At 46.8% G+C, this 12,135-nt stretch overlaps 1 long non-coding RNA gene and 1 pseudogene across 1 annotated transcript in view; both read right to left on the bottom strand.

The window, feature by feature from the left end:
* Positions 1-5,275: 5,275 nt before the first annotated feature.
* The window catches only part of LOC148436099 (uncharacterized), a 70,550-nt gene continuing 63,690 nt past the window's right edge, over positions 5,276-12,135 (bottom strand). Inside the window, exon 3 of the long non-coding RNA XR_015876504.1 lies at positions 5,276-5,397. This is a non-coding gene — a long non-coding RNA (uncharacterized LOC148436099). The remainder of the gene's footprint in view (positions 5,398-12,135) is intronic.
* On the bottom strand, positions 7,749-7,866 carry LOC148436100 (5S ribosomal RNA; annotated as a pseudogene).

Raw genomic sequence — 12,135 nt, forward strand, 5'->3', positions numbered from 1 at the left:
TGAAAGTAGCATAACTTCCCTTGTAATGCAAATATTTCACCTCTGATTATTGTGTTGAATTCAGCATTAAATTTCCTTTCATTTGATATATGAATCATTGCACTGCGTGAAGTGTAACAGTTTTTATAAGCATTCAAAGTTGATAAACATTCACATTTCAAAATATGTCTGCAATTTTGGCCACCAGTGTGTGTATATATGTGTATAACATGCCCAGTACACTATACTATTGTGCTTTCATTGCGACAACACACTCACTGTAGTCGCATTGACGGCCCACTTTCTGAGAGTCCGTGCCCAGTTGCTGCGAGTCTCAAGTCAGATACGAGACTAAAAACTGCAGCAGCAGATTCTAAACAGGTCGCAGCTGCGCAGTGAAAATAAAATAAAAATCACAATTTGAGACAGACTATGAATAAGGCTCTGTGTCACCGCGAGTGATGGCATAATGTAGACTGCCGCCAGTTATCGTGTGAGTGACAGTTCCCTGACCAGGTGTTAGTCATCATGTGACCCCAATGCTCCAACCTGCAGCTCCCACTCTGTAGTATGGGGAAGGGGAGTGATGAATAGGATGGGAGGGGATTATACACACAGAGTAACACGCACATTCCCCCATTCTATATAAAGCTTGGCATTTCTAACTGTGGACCTAGCGTCAGCATAACACAGGTGAGAGCTAATGGAGCGAAAACACGGTCAGATTTGTCAGATGAACGACTGAACGACTGAACAATTGAACGATTTGAACGATTTTACCAAAGTTTTGAACGATTTGTACGATTGAACGATTTTTGACTGCATTAAAATGAATGGAATCGTCCAAGTCTGACTGCAAACACATCAGATGTCAGATATCGTTATCTGACAAACGGGAACGCGCATCGTTGATCGTCCATCGTTCAGGCATGTCAGATATGTCAGATTTTCCTTCAGATATGAACGACTGAACGATTTTTAAATCGTTATCGTTCATATCTGAAGGAAAAATCTGATCGTGTGTATGCACCATTAGTCTGGGTGATGCACTAATAACACATATTGTGTCACATTGGCTACACTTGTCCCTGCTGGTCTTAATGTAGATATTAATATTAGGTTATAAGGTCTTTGGCTAAAGCCATGTTACATAAACCGGTTATAACCAGATCGTTAATCATTGCAGTCATGTGTGATGTAATGTGGGTGTGGCTAGATGATGTCATAGACGGAGCTGGCTATTATGAGCACAGAGATGAATTGAATCCTCTCAGCCCTATATATAGGAGGCAGCCAGGAGGAGCCATATATTGGTAGCAACTTGCTCTCCAGTACTTTGTTCCTGAGATATTGAATTTGACTGACCCGGCAACTGAACCCTTGGATACGACTGACAACCTTTCGGATTACGACTTGGCTTACGACGAACCGGTAACAATGCTCCATCTACTTGACCTTATTTTTGCACCAGTTATTAAATCCTGTGTGCCAGAAATCATCAGTAATATGGCATCTGGGAAGCTGATGACTTTAGTGGATGAGACACAAGCACTGCTCAGTAAGAACGCAGCAGGTGCAGATGCAGACATGATCTGCGCATTCTATGCCCATGTACTAGAGGTGAGGAAGGACGCTGCCACCTTACTCACAGAGAACATCCTGCCCCTAGTGGTGAGACTGATGGTACAGGCAGAACAGGCAGAGAGGGACTGGCAGGCAGCTAGCAGAGTGTTAGTGCTATTATCCCGTCATTACATGGATTACACAGTATGTGAGATCCAAACCTCCATGAAGACGGACTCCTGCCCTCCACAGTCACTGCAGCACACGCTGTCACGCATAATGTCACCTACCACCAGCGAGCCCCTTAGTCCCATAACACCGGACGGGCCCTATAGTGCAGAGGTGACAGTGGAAAGCACAGTGAGCAAAGTTATAGCGATGGGAGGCGCTGAGGACATGCTGAGGATGCTCCGGCCTGTATTTAAGTCTTGCAACCTCCCTAACAAGCTCCTTAGTCTCACAGTCACAGCGGAACTTCTCAAATACACCGCCTGTATGTCTGGAGGACTATATACCATCATCATTAATGACATACTAGCAGCGCTGACCAACTGTGATTATCACATCCGCTTAACAGCCTTACAGAGCCTGATAAATGGCGTAACATCATCGCCAAAGGAGGCCAGGAAGCACTCTAATACCATGATGGAGGCGCTACTGTGCACATTAAAAGCAGAGAAGGCGATAGTTCTGCCCGCAGTGATACGGGCACTAATAGCCGTAGTGCAGATGGATGACAGAAAAAGCTGCCACGGAAATGACAAAGTCCTCCTCCGTATACTGAGATACATCAACTTTCCCAGCGAGGACGTCCAGCTGATCACTCTGCAGCTAATCAGGGAGCTGATAAAGAGGTACAGGTGCTACCCCGGCAGCGATATCAGCGCCATAGTAAGGGAGCAGCTTATAACCCTTCTCACCAAGATGCAGAGCACCAACATACACCTGGCATCAGCTGCAGCTGCCTGTCTCCAGACCTGCTTACCCCACCTGGGCTGTAACACCAGACAGCTAGACGGCAGCAGCTGGGGGGATCCCCAGTATAGAGAGTCCCTGTATAAACTCCTGGCAAGGAAACATCTGATGAAGAAGCTGCTATTGGAGGCAGTGAAGAAACTGCCCATATGCATGGAGACGAGGGACCTGGTGAGACTCATAAGAATTATAAAGGAATTTATTCCACATGATCTCATGTCATCGAGACGCCTAAACAACGTGGCCGAACATCTGGAAAAGGCACTGAGACATCCCAGCCCTGACATACACCGAGGTGCATGGAGAGTGCTCCAGTGTCTATCTGAGAAATGGTGAGCCTGGCAGTTGCCTGTAACATCAAAGTGCAGCAGCGTGAGTATGCCAGGTGTAAGGAGGGAGCCCCAGGGATCTCACAGACTATCGGTGAGACCCCCAGACCGCGGCAGCGGCTGGTGTAAGAATGGTGGGAGGAGGTGGCCTGCTTTACATCATGGGCCATCAATGAGAAACCCAGACCACAGTAACAGCTGTTGTGAGTGGAGGAAGGAGGGACCCGTCATAACATCACAGGCCATTAGTAAGACCCCCAGACTGCAGGAACGGCTGGTGTGAGTGGAGGAAGGAGGGAGCCGCCAAAACATCACAGGCCATTAGTAAGACCCCCAGACTGCAGGAACGGCTGGTGTGAGTGGAGGAAGGAGGGAGCCGCCATAACATCACAGGCCATTAGTAAGACCCCCAGACTGCAGGAACAGCTGGTGTGAGTGGAGGAAGGAGGGAGCCGCTATAACATCTGAGGCCATTAGTAAGACCCCCAGACTGCAGGAACGGCTGGTGTGAGTAGAGAACGGAGGGAGCCGCTATAACATCTGAGGCCATAAGAAAGACCCCCAGACCGCAGGAAAGGCTGGTGTGAGAGTGGAGGGAGGAGAGCGCCTGCATTACATCACAGGCCATAATGAGACCAACAGACCGCTGGAACGGCTGGTGTGAAATTGGTGGATGAACAGAGCCGCAGTAACATCGCAGGCCATTGGCAGTATCACCAGGTTGGAAGGAGGGAGCTGCATTTACACAGATGCAGCAGCGAGACCACCAGAGCGCGGGAAAGAGATTGGCCGGCTATTCAGGTAATTTGTCTAGGTGCTAAAGGAATGTTCTATATTTGAATATAATCTCTGTGACACTTGTCTGCATCTATGTACTTTTTCTTTTCTGCATATATTATATATATATATGTGAAAATAGAGAAAGTGCAGATAGATAGCCACTGATATATGTTATACATTTAGCTTTATGTCTTATATGATATTTCTATAACAGTAGGTCTGAGATGATACATAGCAGCCTGTGGGTGAGTGGTAACAGGAATAATAGCTGAGCTGGTTGTATCATTACGTGTTACAGATGGACAGATGACCCACATGATCCAGGCGATAATAGCTGAGGATCCCCAGGACAGTAGTCACGGCGTTCGCAGGCTGATACTGATCACAGCCTTCCGCGTCTAGAGGGAGAGGACATCTGTCCATCATATGGTGATTAGTGTATCAGTGTCAGCGTTTGTTACTATGATAATATATAATAATTTCCACACACTGGAAAAGGAGGACTCAGGACACCTACAGATCACCGGCCTCCTCTATAGCCAGTTTATCAGTATACATCTCCTTCTGTACTGTAGGTTATTGTGGACTATTAAGGCCATTGGACTAAAAACTACTTTGGGGGATTACAGGGGCGCAGGTAACTACAATGTTATTGTTCATGTATCATTTAATCTATTTTACTTCATTCTACATTTTTTATATTTTGGATGGAATTATCTTCTAATATCAGAAATGTCTGCAATGTCCCTTAGGCTGAGCACCGTGTCTCCTGCGTCCCATAGCAGAAATGACTGATGTCACAGATCAGGGACATAGCACGAAACTGCTTTTCCATGTAGCAAAATTTGGGAGGACCCAACAAATTTGTCACCCACTCCGGAGGATCCCCCTGCTCTTCCCAGAGCTGGGCATATACATGAAGAGCAGAACAGGGACCTTCACATGCGGATGGATTAGCAATGAGCGGCCCCACAGACAATGGCCCCCATAGCAGCCTGGATTGCTCAAGCAGTGGTTCATTAATTACATTTCAAATAAAAAACAATAAAAACCTATCTAAGAGTCATCTGTTTATTTATACAAAAGTGACACATTATACTTGCTGACTTTTGGTAAGAGCAGGGGGCGTGGCAATGTGACTCATTATCATAGCCCCACCCCATTAGAGTAATGATGAGAATTAAGACACCATGCTGTGGGGTGGGGCCATGATGATGCAATTTGCAACAATGTAGTGAAGTGGGCGGGGTCAGGGGTCAAAATGAAGAGTCTCCCAAACATTAATGGAGAGTGGGCAAATATGCAATATATTAGCAATGATATAACTAGTTATTTTTGGGCCCCATAGTAACATTTGTTAGGGCCCCGTGTACTGCTCAATGACAAAAAAAACAAACTCATATAGAAGCATGGTACAGACAAGGCAGACAAGCCCTCTCAGCCTAGGGCCCCATAGCAGCTGCACCAATGGTAGTTACACCCTTGACCATAGAGACCAATCTTATTAAATTAAGTTTAAAATGATAGTTACTCGCAATAAAGTATATACCAAAACAATTACCAAGAATGACATACAAAGATAATCTTATGCAAACAATTTTCTCTAAACAAAAAAGGAAAAATGAATGAGCAGTCTCACTTACATGAACATGTTTGCATAGAGAGGCAAGAAGATGGAGCAATTCCCAAATGCCAGATTGGCTCCCAACAATTGTACAAAGTTCTGCATGTGGGGTTTGGTATTTATCCCTAGCATGCTTATACCAACTGTCTGGAGGGAGGAAAAGTTAAAACACATTATATTTCTACAACATACATCCTCAAATAATACAGCATCTCATTACTAGAAATAGGAAATGTTGATATATTATGTGGGGGGGGGTTGTGTTCAAAATGTATAATAGTACCTCATTTATTAATTCTTTTTAAATGGAGTTTTGTCATGGCCGGAGGGGTTACTGGTATAGGATCAGGTATAGCAAGCATGGCCAACCTGTGGCTCTCCAGCTGTTGTGAAACTAAGTCCCAGCATGCCTTGCCAGTTTTGCTATTACGGAATGCTAAAACTCTGGCAAGGCATGCTGGGACTTGTAGTTTCACAGCTGGAGAGCCACAGGTAAGCCTGAGGTATAGGATCAGGGACTGTGATTTTTTTGACAGATCTTCATGGAATGAGAGGAGAGCAGTACATTAACTTGTCATGTGAACATTGACATATTAGTAAAAAGAGTTACTATACAAAACTTTATGACCTTCCCATAAACTATTATATGTTCCCTGATCTGAGCATCTCCCTACATCTGTCTGTTGGATCATTTGCTAGTAGTCCTAATGGGCTATACTAGTGTTCCCTCTAGCTCCGGCGGCAGGCAGGGCGCCGTAGCTAGAGAGGGCAATCTTGTGCGCGCACCCGAAAAGGGGGCATGGTCATGAAAAGGGGGCGTGTCTATAAGACGCGTCCCCTTTTCGTCATACTTGGGGGCGTGCCCGGCGCTTACGGACATGCTGGGCAGCCCCCAAGCGCTGCAGAAAGGGAGAATAGATGCCGGGCGCATGCGCCCGGCGTCTATTCTCCGGCGGTGACCGGGTCACCGCATTTTGTCCACCCGCGGGACACTGCGTCCCGCGGGTGAGAACTGCTCCCGCAGGCTGTTAGGGCAGGGCGCTTTTTGCCCTCCTCCTGGAGGGCAGGGTGCTTTTTGCCCTTCAGAAGGAGGGCAGGGCGCCGCGCCCCGCTAAAACAGCCTTGCGGGAACGCTACTATACATAACTATGCAAGCCTCCCCTCACATGGCATCTTCTCAAACAAATAATTAACCATGCAGCTGGATATTACACCAGAGTCTATCACAGGTCACCATGAAGGTAAATAAAAGAAATACACTAAATAAATACAAAGGGTTACATATTGCCTGTTATCCATAACATAATTACAACACCTCCTTTAACCCTCCCCTCCCATTGCCTAAACCTAACCCTCCCCGTTTCATTGCCTAACCCTAACCCTCCCACTCCCATTGCCTAAACCAAACCTTCCCCCTAGTGCCTAAGCCTCTCCCTCCCCTCCTGCTGCGTAACCCTATCCCTCACCTAGTGCCTAACCATCCCCTCCCGCTGCCTAACCCTATCCCTCACCTAGTGCTTAACCCTCCCCACCCGCTGCCTAACCCTATCCCTCACCTAGTGCCTAACCCTCCCCTCCTGCTGCCTAACCCTATCCTTCACCTAGTGCCTAAGCCTCTCCCTCCCCTCCCACTGCCTAACCCTATCCGTCACCTAGTGCCTAACCCTCCGCCTCCCGCTGTCTAACCCTATCCTTCACCTAGTGCCTAACCCTCCCCTCCCGCTGCCTAACCCTATCCCTCACATAGTGCCTAACCCTCCCCTCCTGCTGCCTAACCCTATCCTTCACCTAGTGCCTAACCCTCCCCTCCCGCTGCCTAACCCTATCCCTCACCTAGTGCCTAACCCACCCCTCCCGCTGCCTAACCCTATCCTTCACCTAGTGCCCAACCCTCCCCTCCTGCTGCCTAACCCTATCCTTCACCTAGTGCCTAACCCTCCCCTCCCACTGCCTAACCCTATCCCTCGCCTAGTGCCTAACCCATCCCTCCCGCTGCCTAACCCTCCCCTCCCGCTGCCTAACCCTATCCTTCACCTAGTGCCTAGCCTCTCCCTCCCCTCCCGCTGCCTAACCCTTTCCTTCACCTAGTGCCTAACTCTCCCCTCCCGCTGCTTAACCCTATCCCTCAACTAGTGCCTAACCCTATCCCTCACCTAGTGCCTAACCCTCTACCTCCCCTCCCACTGCCTAACCCTATCCCTCATAACACAAAAGGAGAAAAAGTAGAGCTAGTCACTGGGGCACTCATGTAAATAATTAGATGTTTAATAAAACATAACTTTTAATATTCATCAATAAAATAATGAGGCACCATACATTCTATCCACAAAGTATAGATGATACAAAATTCATCATCTATTATTGTGTAAAGCGGCGAAATATTAATTAAATCTCTATATCGTTGGGTACAAAGGTATTGATTATTAAACAAATCAGTTTAAACATATAATAGGTTTTGCTGCTCTGCCTGTGCATAGAAATCCCAATCAACTTCTTTTAACCTACAGCACCTGGTATTCCCAGGAGGTCTCCCATCCAAGTACTAGCCAGGCCTATCACTGGTTAGCTGCCAAGATCAGACGAGATTGGGCAATCATGTGATGTAAGGCTGTAGGTGTAATAATAATGGGTTGTAACAGCACTGGGTCAGAACAGCAACCATGAATGTAGGGCTATCTCAGTGGATAGTCCATTTATTGTTTAAAATATAGTGTTCAAAGAAAGTGTTGCATAGGCACACCTAATTTGTTACACATACATACATCAATTAAATTATCCGTATAGGTTATATAATGTGTAACGCAAGATAGAAACAATGAATAGTTATCAAAACAAAAATTATTCAGTTATATTCATAACACCTTAATAGTCAATACATTTGATGCAAAAAAATATTACTTTAATTGATAGAAGCTCACAATGAGATGTTTTAAAGTTGTTTCTATGGTGTAGTATGGTAATATAATGTCACATAAATAGTGTTCACTCTAGCTCCGGCGGCAGGCAGGGTGCCGGAGCTAGAGAGGGCAACTTTGTGCGCGTGGGCGAAAAGGGGGTGTGGCCATAAAAGGGGCGTGTCTATAAGACGCGTACCATTCTTCATCATACTTGGGGGCGTGCCCGGCACTTACGGACATGCCGGGCAGCCCCCAAGCGCTGCAAACAGGGAGAATAGATGCCGGGCGCATGACAGGGTCACCGCACATTTCTCCAACCGCGGGACACTGCTTCCCGCGGGTGAAGACTGCACCCGCAGCCTGTGAGGGCAGGGTGCTTTTTGCCCTCCAGACGGAGGGCAGGGTGCTTTTTGTCCTCCAGAAGGAGGGCAGGGTGCCGCACCTTGCTAAAACAGCCTAGCGGGAACGCTACATAAATATAGCATAAACATGTAGTGCTATAGGACAACACTTTTCCTCATTTCAAGTGTATCAGTCCTGCAAAGACTGATCTAAATAGGAGCATACACACTAGGGTCCCAGACCACACACGTGTATTCATACAATACCAGTCCCAAAGTTGAGATTGTCAGGAGTCCGTTCCGTACACAGATTGATTCTCCTGGTGAGATTATATAGCACAGGACGCGCGTTTCGCCCGAATGAGGGCTTGTTCACCTCATGCATAATGGGTTGAGGTAGACCGTCGCTATAAAAAGGTTAAAAAAATCCCTCCCATAATGTCCAGCTGTAGACGGTAACTGGTAAATTACCAAGGAGATGAGAATTCACCCATCTCCTTGGTTAGCAGGGGACATGTGATCGGACGCCCGGGCCAATCATCATGATGGAATTTTTGTCCAAATGCATGCTGGTAAATGTAGTGCAAAAAATACATATATATCTCCTATTAAGGTAAAAAGCAGGAGGAGAGGCGGCACACAGAGAAACCAGCGCCGCTAACCAAAGTCGCATAACACACACTTATATCACAGTAAGGCAGGAGACTTACACACATCGTCCTGCGGTTGAACCTACCAATCGACGGTATATAGTTAGGAGGTTACCAAGGAGATGATAGTTCACACATATCCTTGGTTAAAAGGGGACATGTGATCGGACCTACGGGCCAATCATCATACACCTATGTCAAAGTGCATGTTGAAAAGTGTATTGCACCTTGATATCAAATGATCACCCACAGTTAAAGGCATCTATATCAAGGTGCATGCTAGTGAGTGTGGTGCACCATGATGTTAAATGATATCTTCCAAAGAGAAGCGGCATACAAAAAAACATGCATTGCCAATCAAGATCATAAATCACATAAATTAAATAATTCTCATAATTCCCTTGGGTCAATCTAAATAGAATCCTAAACTTAAAATATAGATTAGGAGGAAATAAATATAATTACAGGCGTCTAATATGAAAAACACACATGATTATATATACAGATCCATCATTGAAATAACTGATCAGGATGCATGCTGGTAATTGTAGTCAATCATGTATGGAATGGAAAGTTACCAAGGAGAGGAGAATTCACCAAACTCCCTGGTTAAAAAGGGATATGTGATCAGCAGGCCAATCATCATGATGGATAATATCCAGGTGTATGCTGGTAAATGTAGTGCAAGATATATCTCCCATTGAAAGCAAAAGACCAAAAGGAGAGGCGGCACACAGAGAAGCCAGCGGCGCTAACCAAAATCACAGAACACCCACATGTACAACAATAAGGTAGGAAGCTGCCATATATAGTTCCCGTCTTCTCTGCCCATAGGCATCATAGTATTGAAATCTAACATCCAGCAGTAACTAGTTGTTAAGAGGTTGCCAAGGAGATGATAGTAACCCATCTCCTTGGTTGAAGGGGACATATGATCAGACCCACAAGCCAATCATCATACATAATATGTTATAATGCATGTTGGTAAGTATATTGCACTTTAAAGTAAAATAACATCTCACAGTTGGAGACATTTATATCAAGGTATATGCTGGTGAATATAGTGCGAATGATATCAAATGATATCTCCCAAGGAAAGACGACCTACAGAAAAACGAGCATACCCAACCAAGACACATACATTACATAATTAGTTGGAATCCTAAGTTTAAAAAAATATAATAAATTAGCCGTCTTCACCCGCAGGTCGCAGTGTCCCGCGGGTGGGGAAATGTGCTGTGTCCTGGTCACCGCCGGTGAATAGACGCTGAGCGCATGCACTCAACATCTATTCTACCTGTCAGCAGTGCTTGGGGGCTGCCCGGCGTGTCCGTAAGTGCCGGGACACGCCCCCAAGAGTGACGAAAAGGTGACATCTTATAGACATGCCCCCTTTTCCATGGCCACGCCCCTTTTTCTAGTGCGTAAGTGCCCTTTCTAGCTCCGGCGTCCTGTCTGCCACTGGAGCTACAGTGAACACTACATACCCCAGTACTGATATTAAGCCCCTCATGGGAGTTACCACAGCCCACGCCCCCGAATGTAAATATACACAAATCCTGTAAATGAACGTATTTTACCATTAGGAGGAAAAACACAGGTCAGCTTCTCCTGCTCGGTACACAAGAGTGCACAATGGTCTTTACCAGATGCTTACTGGGGGGTTATTATGTAACAAACAAATAAAACTGTCAGCATTGTACTGCCAATATCTACAGTCCATGATCAGCCCAGGTCTGGTACAGCCTCGATTTGGTAACAAACAATTAGCATTCCCAAGATGTATCAATATCTGGGCTGAAATGCACTTGTCTGTCTTCCAGCAACAATCTGATGCAGCTGCCAGGGTTATACTGTACAGCATGTTCCAGAGCTGGATAACCGACTAAACGGTACAGGCGCCCGCATAGGAGGGACCCAAGGGTCCCGTCTGTTTCCTGCTGCTTTTATCTTCAAGCATTTAATGATTTATTTTTACTTCACGTCTCTCCCTGGACACGATGATAGGGGGGCGGAGTCATGCAGTCAACGCAGTGCTGCGCACAAGTCCTCATGGAAGGAACGACAGACTTCAGTGAGACACCCGGGCTTATATGAGAAACTGCTCACCACTGCGCTACCACTCTGCAGTGGACTTTCCCTAGTATAGCCTCACTGAGCAAATGCAATTACAGGACAAGTCTAATGGCTGCACAAATAATTGTAATATAACATCAATTCAGTGGCGTAATCTCATCCCAGGTACCCGGAGGCAAGATAAATGTTGGTGCCCCCCCCCCAATTAAAATGTACCACCCCCCAGCAGGTATGCGGTTCCCCCAGTAGTGGTCCCCTTGTGCAGTGCCCTCTGTAGAGGTCCCCCTATAAAGTGCCGCCTATGTAGTGCCCCCAGTAATGGTCCCCCTATGCAGTACCTCCAGTAGTAAGGACCCCTGTAGTGCCCCCAGTAGTAAGCCCCCTGTAGTGCTCCCAGTAGTAAGCCCCCAGTAGTGCTCCCAGTAGTAAGCCCCCAGTAGTAAACTCCCTGTAGTGTCCCCAGTAATGCCCCCTATAGTAAGCCCCCGTAATGCCCCCTGTAGTAAGCCGCCGTAATGCCCTGTAGTAAGCTCCCAGTAATGCCCCCTGTAGTAAGGCCCCAGTAATGCCCCCTGTAGTATGCCCTCTGTAGTAAGCCCCCTGTAGTAAGCCTCCGTAATGCCCCCTGTAGTGCTCCCAGTAATGCCCCTGTAGTAAGCCCCCAGTAATGCCCCCCCGATAATGAGCCCCCAGTAATGCCACCCAACAATGCCCCCTGTAGTGAGCCCCCCGCGAGCGCACACACATACAAAAACAAAAAACAATACTTACCTGAAACCCCGCTCCAGTGCAGCTGCCTTCCGTCCCCGGCGCCCGATCCTCGGAACTATGGGAGTGACGTCATGAGGGGTGAGCTCCGTTCCTCCGGCTACAGCCGGGGGGAAAGACGGAGCTGGGCGCCCGCTGGTAACACATTCAGCG

This window comes from Taudactylus pleione, unplaced genomic scaffold (assembly GCF_031769625.1).
Source record: "Taudactylus pleione unplaced genomic scaffold, aTauple2 ptg001956l, whole genome shotgun sequence".
In the NCBI taxonomy this organism is placed as follows: domain Eukaryota; kingdom Metazoa; phylum Chordata; class Amphibia; order Anura; family Myobatrachidae; genus Taudactylus; species Taudactylus pleione.